Source organism: Bufo bufo, chromosome 3, assembly GCF_905171765.1.
Source record: "Bufo bufo chromosome 3, aBufBuf1.1, whole genome shotgun sequence".
Taxonomy (NCBI): Eukaryota; Metazoa; Chordata; class Amphibia; order Anura; family Bufonidae; genus Bufo; species Bufo bufo.
In genome coordinates, this window is record NC_053391.1 from 23,023,836 (window position 1) to 23,049,190 (window position 25,355).

The 25,355-nt window shown below is 43.2% G+C and overlaps 1 pseudogene; it reads left to right on the forward strand.

Moving 5' to 3' along the window:
• The first annotated feature begins 820 nt into the window (after positions 1-820).
• LOC120993580 lies at positions 821-22,127 on the forward strand (annotated as a pseudogene).
• The last annotated feature ends 3,228 nt before the right edge of the window (positions 22,128-25,355 follow it).

The window sequence follows — 25,355 nt, forward strand, 5'->3', positions numbered from 1 at the left end:
AACTGGACACAATCTGAGTGAGATGTCTGCAAATTTTGAATATGGAAAAGATTTTGAAAATAATGCAAATCTTTCTGTGCACAAAGAAATTCAGAAAGATGAACCGTCATGTTCTGAAAGAGAAAAAACTTTTAATGTGATATCAAGTGTTGCTGAAAATCAGAGAAATCCCACAGGAGAGAAGCCATATTCATGTTCAGAATGTTTGAAGTGTTTTTGGCAGAAATCACATCTTGTTAAACATCAGAAAACTCACACAGGGGAGAAGCCATTTTCATGTTCAGAATGCGGGAACTGCTTTAGTCGAAAATCACATCTTGTTGTACATGAGAAAACTCACACAGGGGAGAAGCCATTTTCATGTTCAGAATGCGGGAACTGTTTTAGTCAGAAATCACATCTTGTTAAACATCAGAAAACTCACACAGGAGAGAAGCCATTTTCATGTTCAGAATGCGGGAACTGCTTTAGTCGAAAATCACATCTTGTTGTACATGAGAAAACTCACACAGGGGAGAAGCCATTTTCATGTTCAGAATGCGGGAACTGTTTTAGTCGGAAATCACATCTTGTTAAACATCAGAAAACTCACACAGGAGAGAAGCCATTTTCATGTTTGGAATGTGGGAAGTGTTTTAAGAGTCAAGATTATCTTAAGATACACCTAAGAACTCATACTGGGGAGCAGCCATATTCATGTTCAGAATGTGGGAAATGTTTTAATCATAAATTAAGTCTTGTAATACATCAAAGAATTCACACAGGAGAGCAGCCATTTCCATGTCTGGTATGTGGGAAGTGTTTTAGTCAGAAAACAAGTCTTGTGAAACATCAGAGAATTCACACGGGAGAGAAGCCATTTCCATGTCCTGAATGTGAGAAATGCTTCAGTCAGAAAACAATTCTTGTGCAACATCAGAGAATTCACACAGGAGAGAAGGGATTTTCATGTTCTGAATGTGGGAAGTGTTTTAGTCAGAAAACAAGTCTTGTGAAACATCAGAGAATTCACACAGGAGAGAAGGGATTTTCATGTTCTGAATGTGGGAAGTGTTTTAGTCAGAAAACAATTCTTGTGCAACATCAGAAAATTCACACAGGAGAGAAGCCATTTTCATGTTCAGAATGTGGTAAATGTTTTAGTTATAAAACAATTCTTGTGCAACATCAGAGAATTCACACAGGAGAGAAGGGATTTTCATGTCCCGAATGTGAAAAGTGTTTTAGTCAGAAATCAAATCTTATTCGACATCAGAAAACTCACACAGGAGAGAAGCCATTTTCATGCACTGAATGTGGAAAGTGTTTTAGTGAGAAATCAAGTTTTGTGAGACACCTGAAAATCCACACAGGAAAGAAGCCTATTTAATATACAAAATGTGGGAAATTCTTTGGCTGTAAATTAAAGGGGTTGTCTGGGCTTTTATCCCCTTCACTTATTATAATGTAACTGTACGTCATAATAAGAAGCTAAAAACTGAAAAAACTGAAGCTCATAAACATCCAACTTATGAAAAAATACTTCATTATTACATATTACCGTATTTTTCGCCCTATAAGACGCACCGGCCTATAAGACGCACCTAGGTTTTTGGGGAGGAAAATAAGAAAAAAAATATTTTTAACCAAAAGGTGTGCTGTATGTTTGGTGGGTTTGGAACTAATGGTGGTCTGTGGATGGCACTATTACTGGGGATCTGTAGATGACTGACACTGTTATGGGGGGATCTGTGGATGACGGACACTGTTATGGGGGGATCTGTGGATGACAGACACTGTTATGGGGGGATCTGTGGATGACAGACACTGTTATGGGGGGATCTGTGGATGACGGACACTGTTATGGGGGGGATCTGTGGATGACGGACACTGTTATGGGGGGGATCTGTGGATGACGGACACTGTTACAGGGGGATCTGTGGCTGGCACTGTTACAGGGGGGGGATCTGTGGCTGGCACTGTTACAGGAGGGGATCTGCGGATGGCACTGTTATGGGCTGGGGGGATCTGTGGGTGGCACTGTTATATATGTGCCATCCACAGACCCCCCAGCCCATAACAGTGCCATCCACAGACCCCCCCCCCCAGCCCATAACAGTGACATCCACAGACCCCCCCAGCCCATAACTGTGCCATCCACAGATCGCCCCCCCCTCCCCCCCCCCCCCCCCCCGCTGCCGCCAGTATACAAATATAAGATGTTATATTCATTTATTGGTTATTAAACATGCCCCCTCAGTCCTATTACTACCTTACATCCTAATCGCTTCTGTAGAATTCAGGCAGCTCAAGCCGGGCGGCCGGCGCGTCTCTCACTGACGTCACTTGCCTGCGCCGCCGGCTTCATTCAGGCACATGACGAGAGTGCTGCCGCCCGCCCGGCTTGGGCTGCCTGAATTCTACAGAAGCGATTAGGATGTAAGGTAGTAATAGGACTGAGGGGACATGTTTAATAACCAATAAATGAATATGACATCTTATATTAGTATACCGGAGCGGCGGGGCGGGGCTATACTACACTGACTGCACCGCCCCGCCGCTATTGCCAGCCCCCAGATCCTCCTCCCAGTCCCTCCCTGAGTCCCCGCTCGCTCTTACATCGCAGCTTGCGATGTAAAACGGCAAGCATTCGCCCCATAAGACGCAGGGGCATTTCTCCCCCATTTTGGGGGAAGAAAAAGTGCGTCTTATGGGGCGAAAAATAATAATGTTTATAGTACCACAAAAAAATGAGGGTGGGGAACAGGAAAAACACCATCCCGGCATAATGCAGACCACTAAATCCAAGTAAAGTGCATACAGTCAGAAAATTCATCAGTTGCATTATATGATAATGGATTTTAAAGGTGAGCCAACAAAAATAAATGACATGAAAAAACAGCAAATGGCAATACAGCCAGAGACTGCAAAAGTCCTCATGAAAGACACCCTGTCGTGTAAACACCTGGTGGCTAGAGTATATGCCATCTAAATCACAATAAAGCCTGGGGTCCTACAAACAGACTAAGGCCCCTTTCACACGGGTGAGTATTCCGCGCGGGTGCAATGCGTGAATTGAATGCATTGCACCCGCACTCAATCCTGACCCATTCATTTCTATGGGGCTGTGCACACGAGCGGTGACTTTCACGCATCACTTGTGTGTTGCGTGAAAATCGCAGCATGCAACTCTTTGTGCGTTTTTCACGTAACGCAGGCCCCATAGAAATAAATGGGGTTGCGTGAAAATCGCAAGCATCCGCAAGCAAGTGCGGATGCGGTGCGATTTTCAGGCGCGGTTGCTAGTTGACGATCGGGATGGGGACCCGATCATTATTATTTCCCCTTATAACATGGTTATAAGGGAAAATAATAGCATTCTGAATACAGAATGCATAGTACAATAAGGCTGGAGGAATAAAAAAAAATAAAAAAATATTTAACTCACCTTAATCCACTTGTTTGCGCAGCCGGCATCTCTTCTGTCTTCATCTGTGAGCAATAGGACCTTTGATGACGTCACTACGCTCATCACATGATCCATCCCCATGGTGATGGATCATGTGATGGGCCATGTGATGAATGCAGTGACGTCATCAAAGGTCCTTTTGCTCACAGATGAAGACAAAAGAGATGACGGCTGCGCGAACAAGTGGATTAAGTTGAGTTAAAAAATATATATATTTTTTTAACCCCTCCAGCCTTATTGTACTATGCATTCTGTATTCAGAATGCTATTATTTTCCCTTATAACATTATTATAAGGGAAAATAATACAATCTACACTACAACTAACCCAAACCTGAACTTCTGTGAAGAAGTTCGGGTCTGGGTACCACAGTCGGTTTTTTATCACGCGCGTGCAAAACACATTGCACCCATGCGATAAAAACTGAACATCGGAACGCAATCGCAGTCAAAACTGACTGTAATTGCGTACCTACTCGCGCGGGTTTGCCGCAATGCCCCGGCACGCATCCGGACCTAATCCGGACACGCTCGTCTGCAAGGGGCCTAATACTCTACACAGTACGTAAATGCAAGAGACTCACCTAAAGATAATAGGGTCTGAGTGCCGGGATGGCGTTACCCCGACGCACGTTTCGGCGTGCCTTCGTCCGTTGAAATTTGCTGTTTTTTTATGTCATTTATTTTTGTGGGCTCACCGTTAAAATCCATTATCATATAATGCAACTGATGGTCTGTATTATGCCGGGATGGTGTTTTTCCTGTTCCCCACCCTCCATTTTTATGGTACTATATACATTATTTAATATGTAATAATAAAGTATTTTTTCATAAATTGGATGTTTATGAGCTTCAGTTTTTTGCTTCTTATTTGGTGATCTCATCCAAGTCACATGTATATTTGGTAGTCCCTATATGTAGCCGCAACACTTTAGTGGACACCGTCATGGCAGGGACACCCATGGTCGAATTAGTTTTTTAATGCTGTAGGTCATAATGCCTGAGGGGATGTGTCTGACCTGACAGGGAGCGTAGATTGCGTTGCGTCCGTCATTTAATCCCTCTGGTGCCGCGATCAACGCAGATCTAGTGCTCAAGACCAAAAAAAATCAAGGAGCCATTGGATCCTAACCTGAATAATTTAGGAGCCCAATGAAATTTTTAGTCGCCAAATTTAAAATACATATAATTATGGTATAATAAAAAAAAGACATGTCTTACCTTGTGTAGTTGCCCATATGTCCCTCCTTTTGATTCGTTCTTCTAACCCCATCAATCTTGAGGCTCACTGTACTTCATTACACCCCCTCACTGCTCCTCCACCCTTTCTCACCCACATGGCGACTGTAGTGTTCCAAAAAAATAAAAAATAAAAAAATAAGATAAAAATAAACTGGGATGCTTAGGAGCATGAGGCTTCCTAGGCTACAGCCCATACAGTTTAAATCGTTAAGCACCAATTTCAATGACCTCTCAGACATGCAGATTCACGTTGGTGATCATGCTTCCTTGATCCCTAGGTGCTGGGCCTTGGCTCATTCGCTTCCAGGCCTCCGCTGCTTGCCTTGTGTTTCTCCATAAAACCTTTATCTTGATACCGCTGCAGCCAATCACTGGCCACAGTGGAGATCTGCTTCCTTTGCCTCACATGACCATTTAACATAATGCAAGGAAAGCGGTGATCAGTTATTGGCTGTAATGGCGTCGAACAGCACGTTTTTATGAAGGGAAGCTGGTGAGGAAACGAACTGGGACCCGGCACTGGAGATCAGGTAAGTATGATCACCAACAAAAGGTCCTGCCGGTCTCAGAAATTAGTGTATACAAACCGTTTAAAGAGTTAATTTTTTTAGGGGGGTTCCAAATCAATATTCTTCTATATGTGACACAGAATGGGTTAAAATAAACTATCCCCACTACACTCCTTAAAAGGCCAATCACGTAAAGGGTTTCTGTCATGAGAAATAACGTTATGTAGCTGACTGACATTAGCGATGTGATAATGTCCGCAGTACATAACAGTATGCCTTATATCTCCCTGCCTGCCGCCGTTCTCTTAATATAACGACTTTTATAATATGCTAATGAGCCTGTAGGTGCTCTTAGGGCGTTGCTGCAGCACCTAGAGGCTCGGTCTACTCGCCCTTTGGCACGCCCATGTCCAGTTGTTTGACGTCTGAGTTCTCCTCATCGTCCCGTAAATCCCGCGCCTGCTCCGTCTGGTTTAGTATTCGGCGCAGGGAGTGAAGGACGCGCTCCTGCTGCCGGCTTCCTCACTGCCGTGATGCCGCGAGCACTGTGACGTATTCGGCAGGGAGATATAAGGCATACTGTTATGTACTGCGGACATTAGCACATCGCTACATAACGTTATTTCTCATGACAGAAACACTTTAAGAGAGTCGCCACTGCAACCAGTGACCACATCCGGCGTCACGTGTGGACGGGACCAGCATGACAGTGGGATGGGGACAGAGCATTTTATTTTTTTGACATTTAGAAAAATATAATATAGCAGATAAAAAAAATAGATAGAAATATAATACTTCAGGAGCTTTACTCTTAAGGGTACTTTCACACTAGCGTTAAAGTTTTCCGGTATTGAGTTCCATATCAGTTTTGTCCTAATGCATTCTGAATGGAAAGCAATCCGTTCAGGATGCATCCGGATGTCTTCAGTTCAGTCCCTCTTAAGGTATTTGGCCGGAGCAAATACCCCAGCAAGCTGTAGTATCTTCTCCGGCCCAAATTCCCGGAAGACTTGCCTGAATGAATGAATGAATTTCCATTGAAATGTATTAATACCGGATCCGGTACCAGGTGTTCCGGTAAAACGGATCCAGTTTCTCGGTCTGTGCATTTGCAGACCTTTAAAAAGGTGAAAAAAATAAATACCGGATCCGTTTTTCTGGATGACAGCAGAGAGACGGATCCGGTATTTTTAATGCATTTATCAGACAGATCCGACCCCGGATCAAGAAACAAATGCAATCCGTTTGCACACGGATTTTTGGATCCGGATGGCAGTACCGGAAACAGAACCTCCTGCCGGAATCCAACAACGCTAGTGTGAAACTAGCCTTATTCTCAACACCTCTGCTTGCCTGTCAGTGAATGAAAACCTTTGCTCCTAGAGGGAGGAAAGATTGCCCATACTCTAGAGCTGCTCGCTGTGTAACTGTGGCTGGACATGGACATTTAGGCCTCTTTCACACGACCGTATGGCTATTTCAGTGTTTTGCGGTCCGTTTTTTACGGATCCGTTGTTCCGTTTTTTTTGTTTCCATTGTGTTTCCGTTCCGTTTTTCCGTTCTGTTTTTCCTTATGGCATATACAGTATACAGTAATTACATAGAAAAAATTGGGCTGGGCATAACATTTTCAATAGATGGTTCCGCAAAAACAGAACGGATACAGAAGACATACGGATGCATTTCCGTATGTGTTCCGTTTTTTTTGCGGACCCATTGACTTAAATAAAGCCACGGAACGTGATTTGCGGGCAATAATAGGACATGTTCTACACCCCAGGTCACTACACCCCAGGTCGCCTCCTCCGGTCAGCTAACCAGAATCTCCTCCATATCCCCAAGACCCGCTACAAATCAAAAGGCGAACTAATGTTCGCAGTCCTAGGACCCCGAATATGGAACTCTCTACCCACGGAGATTCGCTCAGAAGAAAACCATCTGGCCTTCAGGAAGAAGCTCAATACCCACCTTTTCTAAAGGTACGCCTTGAGGCGATTTAGTTCGCAATTGTAGCGCTGTACAAGTTATTAATTCCTGTTCTATCTTTCAACGGAACGGAAAAATGGAAATACGAAAACGGAATGCATGCGGAGTACACTCCGTTTTTTTGCGGAACCATTGAAATGAACAGTTCCGTATGCAGACCGTATATGGAATGCAAAAAACGGCCTGCAAAACGGAAAAAAAACGGTAGTGTGAAAGAGGCCTTAGGCCTAGTTCACATGAACGTATGGCTTTTATAGTTTTTTGCGGTTCGTTTTTCACGGATTTCGTTTTTCCGTTTTTTGTTTCCGTTTCGGTTCCGTTTTTCAATATGGCATAAACAGTATAAAGTAATTACATAGAAAAAATTGGGCTGGGCATAACATTTTCAATAGATGGTTCAGCAAAAAACGGAACGGATACGGAAGACATACGGATGCATTTCCATATGCATTCCGTTTTTTTTGCGGACCCATTGACTTTAATGGAGCCACAACCCGTGATTTACAGCCAAATATAGGACAAGCTCTATATTTGTACGGAACAGAAAAACGGAAATACGGAAACGGAATGTTTACGAAAAATCCGTTCATGATGGATGCATGCGGTTGTTTTATCAGAACGGAAGAGTTTTTGCAGATCCATGACAGTGTGAAAGTAGCCTAAGGAGCCGGGCACGGACATCGCCGTCCTTTTCTAGATCGTGCAGGAGCTCTGTACTGACCTCCCAGCACTGCCGGGGTCGCATTGCATTATAGTGATTTATGATGCTATGTAACCCTTACAGTTCTGGGATGTATTGTAAAACACTGACAGCATTATGTTAGTGAACCAAATAGTGTGTAGAGCAACTTTATGCTCGATAAAGACTCGGTGTTAGTCGAAACGTTGCTGCTTTTTATGCACCTTTTTGTACATGTTTTATGGACTAACTGCTAATAAAGGATCTTTGAAAGAAAATGCTGCCATCAACTTCTATTTGAATAGCATTATGTTAGTGTTATCCAGTACACTCCAGACCTCTAAGGGTTACATAGCATCATAAATGAATATAATGCTTTGCGACCCGGTTAGTCCTACACAGGCGAGGATGGCGGATCCCACCGACATACTGTGGTGTGAAACCAACACAGCCGGTGCTTCTACATGTTCTAACAGGGTTTACCGATCTCTGGCTTCTTCTAACCTCATGGGGACCCAGTCCTATAAAACACACTAATAAATCTGCATGCCCAGTGCCTAGTTCTCTCAGCCGTGGACTGTGCGGGAGCAGTGTGCGTCCCTAGCCGACATGTCTCCAGAACGTCACTTCCACCAGCAGCTCAGCTCCACAGCACAGATTCAATCATGCCAGACAGCTGGAGATAAACGCAGGAACCCAAGCCACGTCTACCCTCTACGCGTGCCTAGGTTGTCTGGAACCCGGGGTGAGTCCTTTCTCTGGCACCCCCCCCCCCCCCCATACTTAAAAAAAAAATCGGACTCCCTCACAGTAGTATTGCCATCATTGTACAACCTTCACAGTAGTTTTGTACAGATGTGTGCCCCCTCACAGTAGTTATGTCCACATTGTGCCCCCTTAAAGTACTTATCCCTTCATTGTGCCCCCTTCAAAGTAGCTATGCCCTCATTGTGCCCCTCTCAAACTAGTTATACCCCCTCTGTGCCCTTTTCACAGTAGTAAAGCCTTATCTGTCCCCCTTTCACAGTAGTAAAGCCCTATCTGTGCCCCATCACAGTTGTAATGCCCTCTTTGTGCCCCCTTCACAGTAATAATCCCCACTGTGTCCCCTTCATAGTAATAATCCCTAGAGGTCCGTTTGTAAGCCCTCAGTTGTCACATAAACCAGTGTCAAGGAACTGTAAAGACTGTGTAGAGTCCATTCTCGTAAATTTAAGCTGCACATGTATGTCATTCAAAAAGTCATGGAATGCCTGCAAATTGACCTCTGTCCCCAACCATATCAGAAATATGTCATCGATATACCGCATCCAACCCCTCACATATCAGTAAAGGGCGGATGGCTATATATATGACTGTTCCACGTATGTCATGTAAATATTTGCATAAGTTGGTGCCATATTTGACCCCATTGCGGTCCCCCGACATTTGATATAAAACTCCTCCTCAAAGCGGAAATAATTACATGTCAACAAAATTTCCAACAGGGAACACACAAACTCACACAACTCCGCTGGATAGTTAGTAGATCCCAATGCCCATTGTATCACCTCCAGACCCTGTTCATGTTCAATGCTGGTATATAGGCTAACCAAGTCAAAGGACACTAGCCTGTATCCTTCACTGAATGTGATGTCTCTCAATTTATTAAGGAAATTGGTCGTGTCTCTCACGTAAGACGCGGCCCCCGTCGCTGACGTTCTCAACAGTTTATCCAAAAACGATAGCCGCAGGAGCAAACACAGAGTCTGTCCCCACGACTATCGGGCATCCAGGCGGGTTCAGCAAAATCTTGGGCAACGTGTACAGTATTGGTGTTACCGGATGTTGATGTATGAGAAAGGAATGCAATTTTCCATCAATAAGATCATTAGCATAAGCATTATCAACCAAAATCTTAATCTTCCTCATAATCTCAAATTTTGGATCCATACTAATGGGTCTGTACACTTCCCTATCCTGCAACTGACTCCTAATCTCCGCAACATATTTATCCATATCCATGATGACAATCACTCCTTCCTTATCAGCCGCTTTGATGGTTACTTCCTTACACCAGCTGACAGAGAGGAGGAAGAACAGAAACATCCGAAGTCGATTTGCATAAAACCTTGTTCTAACACTGTACGGAGAAGGAGCTCTGTACAGTATTAGAATGTATTGGCTCAGATGAGCCGAAGTTGTTGCTTTGCAAAGTCTAGCAAGACTTCGCGCAATAACCTTTATAAATTAATTTGTACTGTAAAAAAACATTTCCCGAACTCGGGTTCGGTTCCAAGTTGTAATTATTATTATTACAATGATATACAGGAGATACCCAACACGAAGCGCAAGGAAATTCAGATTTGTTGGAAATGGAAGTTTTCCTAAACTTCGGACTGAATTCTGCTTTAGATGTTTTACCTTACTCAACACCATCACTATATATAAGAAGATGTATAACATATAAAATGTACGAAATAATTCTAATGCTAGGACATGTCTGAAATACATGGTACATCTGCATCAGGAGACATCACTGCATGTAAGAGGTATATCATACTGTTGGTAATGCTTACGGCTCATGCACACGACCGCGCCGTATTTTGTGGTCGGCAAATTGCAGATCTGCAAGACATGAATGCCGGCCATGTGCGTTCCACAGATTTGTGGAACGGAAAAAGCGTCTCATGATAGAAATGCCTATTATTGTCCGCAAAATGGACAAGAATCGGACATGTTCTATTTTTTTGCGGGGTCATGGAATGGAGCAACGGATGAGGACAGCAAACTAAATGCTGTGCACATATTTTGCAGCCCCATTGAAGTGAATGCGTCCAAATTTGAGCCGCAAACTATGCAGCCTGGATGTGAACAACGGTCGTGTGCAGGAACCCTTAGTTCAAATATACCGTTAACAGTAGGGCCGGGGTAGGGGCTGCATTGAGAATTTGGTAAGGTGGAGACACTATTTCAATTTTTACCACAGGCAGCAAAAAGCTAAAATCTGCCCCAGCCACAACTTTTGAACTGTATCTGTAGATCTGGGAGAGCAAAATCAGTATCTAAATGATGGGAGTAGTTGTCATTGTGATGCTAATGTCCAGGTGAGGATCTCTCACTATTGTTGTGTGGACAATCACACGTCTCTGTGAATGTGGTAGACGATACAGCAAAACACTCTTAATCCAGCTCACCTTCCTGGTTAGTATATACTTCCGACTCCAAACCTTTAGGGGAGTGTCCCCGTTGCAGACTGCAAATAACTTGGAAAAGATTGGTCTTGGATTCAAATAGACGATACACAAGGCGCGGCCTCATCTACACATCCCGATGCGGCAATGTTTTCATTTTGTTGGAACTTTTGTCTATTTGCATTTTTCTCATTGACAACAGTTTTTTTTATATCTATCAGATGACACGCTCTTGTAAATACTTAACCACTTCAGCCCCCAGTGCTTAAACACCCTTAATGACCAGGCCACTTTTTACACTTCTGACCTACCCTACTTTCACGGTTTATTGCTCGGTCATGCAACTTACCACCCAAATGAATTTTACCTCCTTTTCTTCTCACTAATAGAGCTTTCATTTGGTGGTATTTCATTGCTGCTGACATTTTTACTTTTTTTGTTATTAGTCGAAATTTAACGATTTTTTTGCAAAAAAAATGACATTTTTCACTTTCAGTTGTAAAATGTTGCAAAAAAAACGACATCCATATATAATTTTTTCTCTAAATTTATTGTTCTACATGTCTTTGATAAAAAAAAAATGTTTGGGTAAAAAAAAAAAATGGTTTGGGTAAAAGTTATAGCGTTTACAAACTATGGTACAAAAATGTGAATTTCCGCTTTTTGAAGCAGCTCTGACTTTCTGAGCACCTGTCATGTTTCCTGAAGTTCTACAATGGCCAGACAGTACAAACACCCCACAAATGACCCCATTTTGGAAAGTAGACACCCTAAGGTATTCGCTGATGGGCATAGTGAGTTCATAGAACTTTTTATTTTTTGTCACAAGTTAGCGGAAAATTATGATTTTTTTTTTTTCTTACAAAGTCTCATATTCCACTAACTTGTGACAAAAAATAAAAACTTCCATGAACTCACTATGCCCATCTCGAAATACCTTGGGGTGTCTTCTTTCCAAAATGGGGTCACTTGTGGGGTAGTTATACTGCCCTGGCATTTTAGGGGCCCAAATGCGTGCAAAGTAGTTTGAAATTAAAATCTGTAAAAAATGGCCGGTGAAATCCGAAAGGTGCTCTTTGGAATGTGGGCCCCTTTGCCCACCTAGGCTGCAAAAAAGTGTCACACATGTGGTATTGCCGTACTCAGGAGAAGTTAAGCAATGTTTTTTGGGGTGTCATTTTACATATACCCATGCTGGGTGAGAGAAATATCTTGGCAAAAGACAACTTTTCCCATTTTTTTATACAAAGTTGGCATGTGACCAAGATATTTATCTCACCCAGCATGGGTATATGTAAAATAACACCCCAAAACACATTGCCCAACTTCTTCTGAGTACGGCAATACCACATGTGTGACACTTTTTTGCAGCCTAGGTGGGCAAAGGGGCCCACATTCCAAAGAGCACCTTTAGGATTTCACAGGTCATTTTTTACACTTTTTGATTTCAAACTACTTACCACACATTAGGGCCCCTAGAATGCCAGGGCAGTATAACTACCCCACAAGTGACCCCATTTTGGAAAGAAGACACCCCAAGGTATTTCGTGATGGGCATAGTGAGTTCATGGAAGTTTTTTTTTTTTGTCACAAGTTAGTGGAATATGAGACTTTGTAAGAAAAAAAAATCAAAAAAATCAAATCATCATTTTCCGCTAACTTGTGACAAAAAAATATAAAATTTTAGGAACTCGCCATGCCCCTCACGGAATACCTTGGGGTATCTTCTTTTCAAAATGGGGTCACTTGTGGGGTAGTTATACTGCCCTGGCATTCTAGGGGCCCTAATGTGTGGTAAGTAGTTTGAAATCAAAATGTGTAAAAAATGACCTGTGAAATCCTAAAGGTACTCTGGAGAAGTTGGGCAATGTGTTTTGGGGTGTCTTTTTACATATACTCATGCTGGGTGAGAGAAATATCTTGGCAAAAGACAACTTTTCCCATTTTTTTATACAAAGTTGGCATTTGACCAAGATATTTATCTCACCCAGCATGGGTATATGTAAAATGACACCCCAAACCACATTGCCCCAACTTCTCCTGAGTACGGCGATACCAGATGTGTGACACTTTTTTGCAACCTAGATGCGCAAAGGGGCCCACATTCCTTTTATGAGGGCATTTTTTGACATTTGGATCCCAGACTTCTTCTCACGCTTTAGGGCCCCTAAAATGCCAGGGCAGTATAAATACCCCACATGTGACCCCATTTTGGAAAGAAGACACCCCAAGGTATTCAATGAGGGGCATAGATCCTTTTATAAATATGGGCTCCACATTTGCCTTGCACCAATCACTTGGCACTGTAGCAGTACCTAGAGAATCCTTAAAAATTATAAACAGGGGCACATCAATCATTGAACTGAGCTCTTTAAGCACTCTTGGGTGTTATCCAATCTAACTTATCTTGGACCATATCTACAGTTAGCCAATTGAGTAAATTACTGGATGTACTAACAGACCCAGCACCAAATCATATCAGTTACAACTTAAAAGTAGCATCCTGACACCCTTAATAACAATAAATACTTGTGTAAAGTTTATATTATGTAGTATGAGACTGGCACTCCCTCGCATGGAAATAGAGCAATAGTAATAGTGTTGTTACACAATATTTAATTGGCAAAATATATTAAAATACAACATCACAATACAATATTAAAATAACAATCGCTGCATCGGAGACAATATCAGTCCCTAAAATACCTAAAATCTAAAACTTCAATAAAAACTCTAAAAAAAAGTCCAAAAAGAAGGGGACCATACGTTCTGAATGTGCAAAAATATTGCAAGCCAAAAGTGTCAGTCTATTCCTTATAATAGTATTGGCATTCCTTTCTTGTATGCAATATAACATGCAAAATCCATGCAAGGCACCTTTTCAAATATTCGGAATTGTCCGATATAAATATTCAATAAAGTATCCAATCGGACACCAAGTTGTTACTCACAGGTGAATGTCGATTATCCTGCAGTCCCAACAAGTGACCCCCACTGGAAGTTCGGCTACTAATATCCAGAGATACACAAAGAAATTGGAGGGCTCCAAAGATAAAGACCCGGATTTTCAGCCATTCAAACTGGTCAGTACAAGTTTAAGTTCACCTCTGGCGATATTACACCCTGATCGTATAACCGGATCTGAGATTTGTGGATAACGATCGGGAGGGACCAGAGACGAACGAACCAGGTGGGACGCTAATCACTGAGAACCATGTGAATAAATACCGTGAGTAAAAATCGAAAGGATTGAATTTTGGGACTGCAGGATAATCGACATTCACCTGTGAGTAACAACTTGGTGTCCGATTGGATACTTTATTGAATATTTATATCGGACAATTCCGAATATTTGAAAAGGTGCCTTGCATGGATTTTGCATGTTATATTGCATACAAGAAAGGAATGCCAATACTATTATAAGGAAAAGACTGACACTTTTGGCTTGCAATATTTTTGCACATTCAGGACGTATGGTCCCCTTCTTTTTGGACTTTTTTAGAGTTTTTATTGAAGTTTTAGATTTTAGGTATTTTAGGGACTGATATTGTCTCCGATGCAGCGATTGTTATTTTAATATTGTATTGTGATGTTGTATTTTAATATATTTTGCCAATTAAATATTGTGTAACAACACTATTACTATTGCTCTATTTCCATGCGAGGGAGTGCCAGTCTCATACTACAAAATATATACTTTTTATTACGCCTTTGTTGATTTGAGTGAATCAATTTGAGACTAGAGCACCCAATCCAGAATTGTAAGGAAAGTGAGCGGTTTGTCTATACTACTTGTGTAAAGTTGTCACATAGGTATTTCCCTCTGAGGCCCCATGCACACGACCATGACGGTTTTTCGGTCCGCAAACCACTGATCCACAAAACATTTATACCGTCCTTGTGCACAGTGTGGACATATTAACTTCAAAACGTCCATGATCTGCATAAGACAGTAAAGAATAGGACCTTTGTTCATCTTTAAATAGAGACTTTCATATATGTGAATTATAGATGGAGAGTCATGTGGTTGTAGGTCTGGATGGAATGTATCTCATCAGGATGTAAAATGCTCATTGTTTACACTGATTCTCACATGAAAAGGTCTCGGAGTATCCCAGGAATCTCTTACAGATGCTAAATAGGAGTGTGAACAATAGGTCTCTACTCTGAAAATACAATGTGTAAATGAAGGACCATCTCAGGAGGCCAGAAAATGCTAAACTGGTTGATGAGGAGGTGGCACCATTATTCTTCCATTGTGTATTGTAATGAGGGAAGCCAGATCTGATGATCCTAAGTTTCACTGATTATAAAGGTAGGACTGGGCATCTCCTGGGGGGAGGAGAAGGAGCAGATAGCTATAGCCACCAAAGGGGTATAAAAGACCCAAGCATGACTCAGAATGCTAGAATTCACCAAGGGAATTTATTCAGATCACTAACTTGCTGAGGAGAAGACACTGACTGGAGATCAAGTCCTGAGTGTGTGGAGGGTCCATGTCTGGTAAGTATCACTGAACTGACTGTAAGGCCTCTTGCACACAAAAGTTTTTTTTTTTCCGTTTCCGTTCTGTTTTTTGCGTTCCGTATGTTCATTTAAATGGATCTGCCCAAAACAAAAAAAAGTAACGGAAGGTACTCCGTATGCCTTCTGTTTCCGTATTTACATTTTTCCATTCCGTTAAAAGATAGAACATGTCCTATTATTGTCCGCATAACAGACATGGATAGTACTGTTCTATCAGGGGCCAGCTGTTCTGTTCCGCAAAAAACGGAATGCACACGGACGTCATCCGTATTTTTTGCGGACCGCAAAATACTGAAAAAGCCATACGGTTGTGTGCAAGAGGCCTAAGTGGAAGGAATTATGAGATATTGTAATATATGCTGTGTATAAGGACAATGTGTCTCTGTAATGTCTCCTGTGTATATCTCCATGTAGAACTCCATATAACTCCCATCATAACTGGACACTGATTTTCCACCATTTACAATACACATTTTCTACACTTCTTCTTGTATTCCAATTCTTGCCCTGAACCTTAGAATCAGACCCAGTAAGAGGGAGGAAATTCTTACAATGGGAATAACTCTTTGGCTGCATTCACACGTCCGTGTGTGTGCATCCGCAAAAAACGGACATCGGCGATGTGCATTCCGCATTTTGCGGTCCGCACATCGCCAGCACTTAATAGAAAATGCCTATTCTTGTCCGAAAATGCGGACAAGAATAGGACATGTTCTATATTTTTCGGGAACGGAATTGCGGACCCGGAAGTGCGGATCCGCAATTCCAGGTCCCATAGAAATGAATGGGTCCGCAATTCCGTTCCGCAAAAAGCGGAACGAAAATGCGGACGTGTGAATGGACCCTTTCCTGGAGGTTCAGTGATGGCAGCAGTGACTGGTGATTGTCCGCACAGTAGTGTGTAAGTAATTGTACACGCAGTGTCCATACATGTGATGGTACATACCTGTAACTGAGCCGGGAACACGGACAATCACCGATCCTGGCTGCCATCACTGGACCGCTCCAAAGCATCAATAATAGGAGGAAAGAAGATTACTGACAGGGGGAATCTTTAATTGGTGTCTGATTTGTCAATACGTTATTTTCACCGTAGATACTTTTATTTCCAGCACCTCTATAGTTATCTGTACATAGTAATATAATAAAGGTCTCTATACAGAAAGCAGTCAGTACAGAATATAGTAAATATCACCCCAAAGTCATCTATTACACACAAGCTTAGAAGTGTCATAAAGCCGTCCAGAATGTCTTTTGAAGCTTTTTTGTGTCCTTATGACTTGAATAAATTCATTATTATGTAAATGAGCGACTGGAGGACAATCTTATAGTTTGGAACTATATTAAAAGGAGGAATAAAGTAAATTGTTAAAAGAGCATCATGGTGATTATTATTACTATGATTATTAATAATTCATTTATTTTCCATCATATTCCTGGCACTAGACCTATCTGATATAAAATGTGTATAAAATGTCATAGAGAAACAATGCAAATCAGAAAACAGATTCTAGAGATTTTCCCATAAGAAAAATGTGTCAAAGACTCATTTCTCCACCTGGGTCCATGTGCCAGTCTCTATGGGCTGTTGGGATCCATGTACCAATCTGTAACTCCTCATCTCCCACAATTAATTAAATAAAATGATAGAGAATACTGACATATTACTTTATTATAATTGTATTACTAGATTCCTCTCATTTTTTATAATGGTAGTGTCATCGTGTTGTTCACTGTGACATGAGTTGCCATGTTTCCTCACATTGGTTGCTCTGGCGTACTGGCTGCGGTAAATGCTGTGTATAGGGATGAGCGAATCGACTTCAGATGAAACATCCGAAGTCGATTTGCATAATACGTCGTTCTAATACTGTACGGAGCATTGGCTCAGTTGAGCCGAAGTTATTGCTTTGCAAAGTCTCGCGAAACTTTACGTAATAACTTCATAAATTCATTTGTGCTGTAAAAAACATTTCCCGAACTCGAGGAAAAAGAGAACCTTTTTTCTTATAACATTTTTCTTTCTCCAGGTGAAGACCGGATAAAAGGCTCCCAAGGTCATCTAATTCTATGTCCTTCTTATTAAATAGAAGGTAATCAATCCTAAATTAGCACTAATAGAACTGGACACAATCTGAGTGAGATGTCTGCAAATTTTGAATATGGAAAAGATTTTGAAAATAATGCAAATCTTTCTGTGCACAAAGAAATTCAGAAAGATGAACCGTCATGTTCTGAAAGAGAAAAAACTTTTAATGTGATATCAAGTGTTGCTGAAAATCAGAGAAATCACACAGGAGAGAAGCCATATTCATGTTCAGAATGTTTGAGGTGTTTTTGGCAGAAATCACATCTTGTTGAACATCAGAAAACTCACAAAGGGGAGAAGCCATTTTCATGTTCAGAATGTTTGAGGTGTTTTTGGCAGAAATCACATCTTGTTGAACATCAGAAAACTCACAAAGGGAAGAAGCCATTTTCATGTTCAGAATGCGGGAACTGTTTTAGTCAGAAATCACATCTTGTTGTACATGAGAAAACTCACACAGGGGAGAAGCCATTTTCATGTTCAGAATGCGGGAACTGTTTTAGTCAGAAATCACATCTTGTTAAACATCAGAAAACTCACACAGGAGAGAAGCCATTTTCATGTTTGGAATGTGGGAAGTGTTTTAAGAGTCAAGATTATCTTAAGATACACCTGAGAACTCATACTGGGGAGCAGCCATATTCATGTTCAGAATGAGGGAAATGTTTTAATCATAAATTAAGTCTTGTAATACATCAAAGAATTCACACAGGAGAGCGGTCATTTCCATGTCTGGAATGTGGGAAATGTTTTAGTGATAATTCAAGACTTGTGCAACATCAGAGAATTCACACGGGAGAGAAGGGATTTTCATGTTCTGAATGTGGGAAGTGTTTTAGTCAGAAAACAAGTCTTGTGAAACATCAGAGAATTCACACAGGAGAGAAGGGATTTTCATGTTCTGAATGTGGGAAGTGTTTTAGTCAGAAAACAATTCTTGTGCAACATCAGAGAATTCACACCGGAGAGAAGGGATTTTCATGTCCCGAATGTGAAAAGTGTTTTAGTCAGAAATCACATCTTATTCGACATCAGAAAACTCACACAGGAGAGAAGCCATTTTCATGCTCAGAATGTGGGAAGTAGTTTAGTGAGACACCTGAAAACTCACACAGGAGAGAAGCCTATTTAATATACAAAATGTGGGAAATTCTTTGGCTGTAAATTAAAGGAGTTGTCTGGGCTTTTATCCCCTTCGCTTATAATGATGTAACTGTACGTCATAATAAGAAGCTAAAAACTGAAAAAACTGAAGCTCATAATTATCCAATTTATGAAAAAATACTTCATTATTACATATTAAATAATGTTTATAGTACCATTAAAAAATGAGGGCGGGGAACAGGAAAAACACCATCCCGGCATAATACAGACCATTAAATCCAAGTAAAGTGCATACAGTCAGAAAATTCATCAGTTCCATTATATGATAATGGATTTTAACGGTGAGCCCACAAAAATAAATGACATGAAAAAACAGCAAATGGCAATACAGCCAGAGACTGCAAAAGTCCTCATGAAAGACACCCTATGGTGTAAACACCTGGTGGCTAGAGTATATGCCATCTAAATCACAATAAAGCCTGGGGTCCTACAAACAGATTAAGGCCCCTTTCACATGGGCGAGTATTCCGAGCGGGTGCAATGCGTGAATTTAATGCATTGCACCCGCACTCAATCCTGACCCATTCATTTCTATGGGGCTGTGCACACGAGCGGGGATTTTCACGCATCACTTGTGCGTTGCGTGCGTGAAAATCGCAGCATGCTCTATATTCAGCGTTTTTCACGCAACGCAGGCCCCATAGAAGTGAATGGGGTTGCGTGAAAATCGCAAGCATCCGCAAACAAGTGCAGATGCGGTGCGATTTTCAGGCACGGTTGCTAGTTGACGATCGGGATGGGGACCCGATTATTATTATTTCCCCTTATAACATGGTTATAAGGGGAAATAATAGCATTCTGAATACAGAATGATAAGCACAATAAGGCTGGAGGAATAAAAAAATAAAAATAATAATAGTTTAACTTACCTTAATCCACTTGTTTGCGCAGACGGCATCTCTTCTGTCTTCATCTGTGAGCAATAGGACCTTTGATGACGTCACTACGCTCATCACATGATCCATCACCATGGTGATGGATCATGTGATGGGCCATGTGATGAACGCTGTGACGTCATCAAAAGTCCTTTTGCTCACAGATGAAGACAGAAGAGATGCCGGCTGCGCGAACAAGTGGATTAGGGTGAGTTAATTTTTAATTTTATTTTTTTAACCCCTCCAGCCTTATTGTACTATGCATTCTGTATTCAGAATGCCATATTTTCCCTTATAACATTGTTATAAGGGAAAATAATACAATCTACACTACAACTAACCCAAACCTGAACTTCTGTGATTGCGTACCTACTCGCGCGGGTTTGCCGCAATGCCCCGGCACGCATCCGGACCTAATCCGGACACGCTCGTCTGCAAGGGGCCTAATACTCTACACAGTACTTAAATGCAAGAGACTCACCTAAAGATAATAGGGTCTGAGTGCCGGGATGGCGTTACCCCGACGCACGTTTCGGCGTGCCTTCGTCTGTTGAAATTTGCTGTTTTTTCATGTCATTTATTTTTGTGGGCTCACCGTTAAAATCCATTATCATATAATGCAACTGATGGTCTGTATTATGCCGGGATGGTGTTTTTCCTGTTCCCCACCCTCCTTTTTTAATGGTACTATATACATTATTTAATATGTAATAATAAAGTATTTTTTCATAAATTGGATGTTTATGAGCTTTCAGTTTTTTCCTTCTTATTTGGTGAGCTCATCCAAGTCACATGTATATTTGGTAGTCCCTATATGTAGCCGCAACACTTTAGTGGTCACCGTCATGGCAGGGACACCCATGGTCGAATTTGTTTTTTAATGCTGTAGGTCATAATGCCTGAGGGGATGTGTCTGACCTGACAGGGAGCGGAGATTGTGTCGTGTCCGTCATTTAACCCCTCAGGTGCCGCGATCAACGCAGATCTAGTGCTCAAGACCAAATAAATATGAAGGAGCTCCTAACCTGAATAATTTAGGAGCCCAATGAAATTTTTAGTGGCCAAATTTAAAATACATATAATTATGGTATAATAAAAAAAAAGATGTCTTACCTTGTGTAGTTGCCCATATGTCCCTCCTTTTGATTCGTTCTTCTAACCCCATCAATCTTAAAGCTCACTGTACTTCATTACACCCCCTCACTGTTCCTCCACTCATTCTCACCCACATGGCTACTGTAGTGTTCCAAAAATAAATAAATAAATAAACTGGGTTTCTTAGGAGCATGAGGCTTCCTAGGCTACAGCCCATACAGTTTAACGGGTTGTGCACCAATTTCAATGACCTCTCAGACATACAGATTCACGTTGGTGATCATGCTTCTTTGATCCCTAGGTGCTGGGCCTTGGCTCATTCGCTTCCAGGCTTTCGCTGCTTGTCTTGTGTTTCTCCATAAAACTTTTATCTTGATACCGCTGCAGCCAATCACTGGCCACAGTGGAGATCTGCTCCCTTTGCCTCACATGACCATTTAACATAATGCAAGGAAAGCGGTGATCAGTTATTGGCTGTAACGGCGTCGAACAGGACGTTTTTATGAAGGGAAGCTGGTGAGCAAACGAACTGGGACCCGGCACTGGGGATCAGGTAAGTAGCATCACCAACAAAAGGTCCTGCCGGTCTCAGAAATTAGTGTATACAAACCGTTTAAAGAGTTAATTTTTTTAAGAGGGTTTCAAATCAATATTCTTCTATATGTGACACAGAATGGGTTAAAATAAACTATCCCCACTACACTCCTTAAAAGACCAATCACGTAAAGGGTTTCTGCCATGAGAAATAACGTTATATAGCTGACTGACATTAGCGATGTGATAATGTCCGCAGTACATAACAGTATGCCTTATATCTCCCTGCCTGCCGCCGTTCTCTTAATATAAAGACTTTTATATGACTTAAAGGATGGAAGATACTCAGGCCATAAACCACCCGTCTACCTTACCGCCCCTTCCTGTTCCCCAATTAACACACAGAGACATCTTCTTGGGAAAAGAGCCTTCTCGGCCAATTTATTCAACAACATTAATTATCACTTCACAGAAATACGTAATAACACGCATAACATATCAATTACCATAACAATTACCATAACATCTGAACCATTGAATAGGATCCTAGAAGGCAACAGGTAAGCTGTGTTCTCCACCATTCACCTCCACTTGTAATATCGCCTTACCCTCGGCCGCGGTCACCGACCCGAGAGCACCGAATACTCCAACTGTAATTAGTCTCCCCTGTAGGCCCATCTGCCCAACAGGAGCCCCATGCACAAGCTTACCAAACCTCCTGAGATGCACACTCCACCTTGGCATGCACCTCTTAAACCTATCATTGCCTTCCAGGACCCTCCATTACCACGCCACGAACGACCATAGGAGAAACCTCACCTATGGGAGTCCTGCCACACCCGAAAAGCCGTCTCCAGACCCTCCTGAATCCCTAAGGCCCACATGTCAATACCCACCTCATTCAGGTGAACACCATCAGACCTAAGGAACTGAGGCGATGCCGCCTCCAGCTCCCGGTGCCGCACCACAATTCCACCATGGCGCCTCACAAAACGTCCAACCTCCCTATTAAGTTTAGCCCGGGCCTTGTTAAGCCGGTCAACCGACCTCGCAAAACGCCAGACTCTCCGAGCCACCACCTCGGACCAAACCACCAACACACCCGGAACATCCGACCACAAACGCAGAAGATCCAGCTTCATATCACGAATCACCTCCCTAGTACTGCGAACACCCAGGTCATTCCCCCCAACGTGCAATACAACAATATCAGGTGACCTATCTAACGAAACTGAAGCATGAAATTCCGGAAGCACCCTACCCCACAACAGGCCCCGTATGCCAATCCAGCGCACTTGCATGTCAGCCGGGTCGAACCCCAACTGCCGTCCGTTCCTCCGCACGTCCGCCCGCAATGCTCCCCAGTACACGTAGGAGTGTCCGAAGATCCAAGCCATACAAGCCGACCCTGTAAACACATAAAATTAAAACCTAACTCACCGGTCAGCGTAATAAAATACTGCATAAACAACCGAACATTGATCCCCTTGGCACTCACAACATGTGAGTACGAACATACGACTGATAACACCTAGATTTCCACCGGCCAATACGTTTAATGGCCTCCTCCCCCAGGCCCCATCTGGCCGCCTCCGTTGCCGCCCCAATCCTAAAGGAATGGGACGCAAAGTCCTGAGCCGGGTAACCCGCTGCAACCAAACACTTCCGAAAAACTGCAACAAACTGATACCTTGACAATGCCGACCCATCTACATGCATCAACAACGAACCCACCTCATCCGGCCTAACCACCAACAACTCCTCCACACACCTGACCGGACACAAGACCGAACCAAGCAAAGGGCGCAGTATAATAACCACCCCTTTGCCCTCCTGATCCATCTTAGACCTACGCAATACGCAACGCAAACCCCCCCCAGAAAAGCACACATCCTGCCGCAACAAACCTCCCCCACACGACCGATTTCCCGACACCAATTCAGACACCCTGAACGTCCCGAAAAAGGCCAAGGAAAAAGCAGCCCTAAACAAACAAACCTCATAAGGCGTCAAACACACCACACCAACCATCTCCCACAACGACTGCAACACTGCCCACGAAACCGGCCTACGTGTGTCTGGCCGCGCGGCACTACGCCTATAACCCTTCAAAGCTTGCCTAACCAGAAAGCAGTTAGACACATCCATGAGACCCCGCAACCGCAACCAAAAATTGACGGCCGCCACTCGCTTGGAAACCACCGAAACAGACACCCCCGAACTATAAGACAAACCGATAAAATATACCAACAACATCTGAAAATCCTCCACTACCTCACAACCCCCCACCTGATCCAACAACTGCTCCCACTGGGACCACACCGAAGAATACGCCAACCACGTACTCCTACTCACGGACCGGCGAATCAACTCAGAGGAGACCCCAAGGCCACGTTCCAGAGCCACTGAGGATATGATAGACCCGTCTCGTCCGCATCCGGCACCAGCCCGCGAAAACGATCCCACTGAAAGCGAGAAAGTGAATCAGCAATGTCGTTATCAACACCCGGAACATGCACAGCCACAAAACAGGCATTCATTCGCAAGCCACTAAGCACTAAATGGCGAAGCAAGCGCACCACCGGGGGCGAATTAGCAGACTGACTGTTAATCGCCTGAACCACCCCCATGTTGTCACAGCAAAATCTCACTCTTTTATTCCTGAGCACTTCCCCCCACAACTCAACAGACAAAATGATCGGAAACAATTCCAACAAAACCAGATTCCTCAAAAAACCTGCCTCCACCCAAACCTCCGGCCAGGCACCAGCGCTCCACTGCCCCCCGCAAAAGGCCCCATAACCACAAGACCCCGACGCATCCGTACACTACTCCAAATCAACACTGGACACAGGCGCCCCCATCCACACCGAACGCCCATTAAATTCCGCCAGAAAACGCTCCCACACCAGCAGGTCATCCCGAACCTCAGATGATAATCGCAAAAAATGGAAGGGCCTCCGCACCCCAGCCGTCGCCATGGCCAAGCGCCTGCAGAACACCCGGCCCATTGGCAGAATTCTGCATGCAAAATTCAACTTCCCTAGAACCGACTGCACACGCCGCAACTACACATTTTTCGCCCTCCTCAAAAAAGCAATATCATCACACAAGTCCGCCACCTTCTCCTCCGGCAACCGACACTCCATGGCCACACTATCTATCACTATACCCAAAAATTTTACAGACGTCGCCGGGCCCTCCGTCTTTTCCGGTGCCAACGGGACACCCAAACGACCAGCTATGCTCTCCATCGTGTGAAGTAACACCGAAAAAACTCGCGACTCAGCAGGTCCCAGAAACAAAAAATCGTCTAGGTAATGTAACACGGAAGTCCAACCCGCCTCCTGCTTCACCACCCACTCCAAGAAGGAAGCAAACTTCTCAAACAAAGAACATGAAATTGCACAACCCATCGGCAGACAACAATCAACATAAAAACTGCCTTCCCACTTAAACCCCAACAAGTGCAAACTGTCCGGATGAATGGGTAACAAACGAAAAGCGGCCTCTATATCCGTCTTCGCCAACAAAGCCCCTTTTCCAAAACGACGCACCCACCGAACCGCCTCATCAAATGAAGTATACGAAACCGAACAAAGCTCCTCAGCAATACCATCATTAACAGAACTACCCTCAGGAAACGACAAGTGGTGTATGAGCCTAAACTTGCCCGCCTCCTTTTTTGGGACCAAACCCAACGGTGACACCCACAAACCTGACAACGGGGATTCCGCAAATGGGCCAGCGACCCGCCGCGACCTCCTTGCCAATCTTCTCCGCTACCACGTCCGGCCTACGCAAAGCCGATGTCAAGTTACGGGGAGCCACCACCGGACTGACCGAAAAACACGGGATCCGAAAACCATCCCTGAAACCAACAAACAACAAAGCCGCTGCAGCCCTATCTGGGTACCTCTCTAACCATGGCAACATCTCTTCCACCTTCACCGGCGTCACCCCTCTTCTGCGCCCCATCAACTCCTTTTCCTCGCCCCCGCTTGAAACACCGTGACAGACTGTGCGCCCCACCGC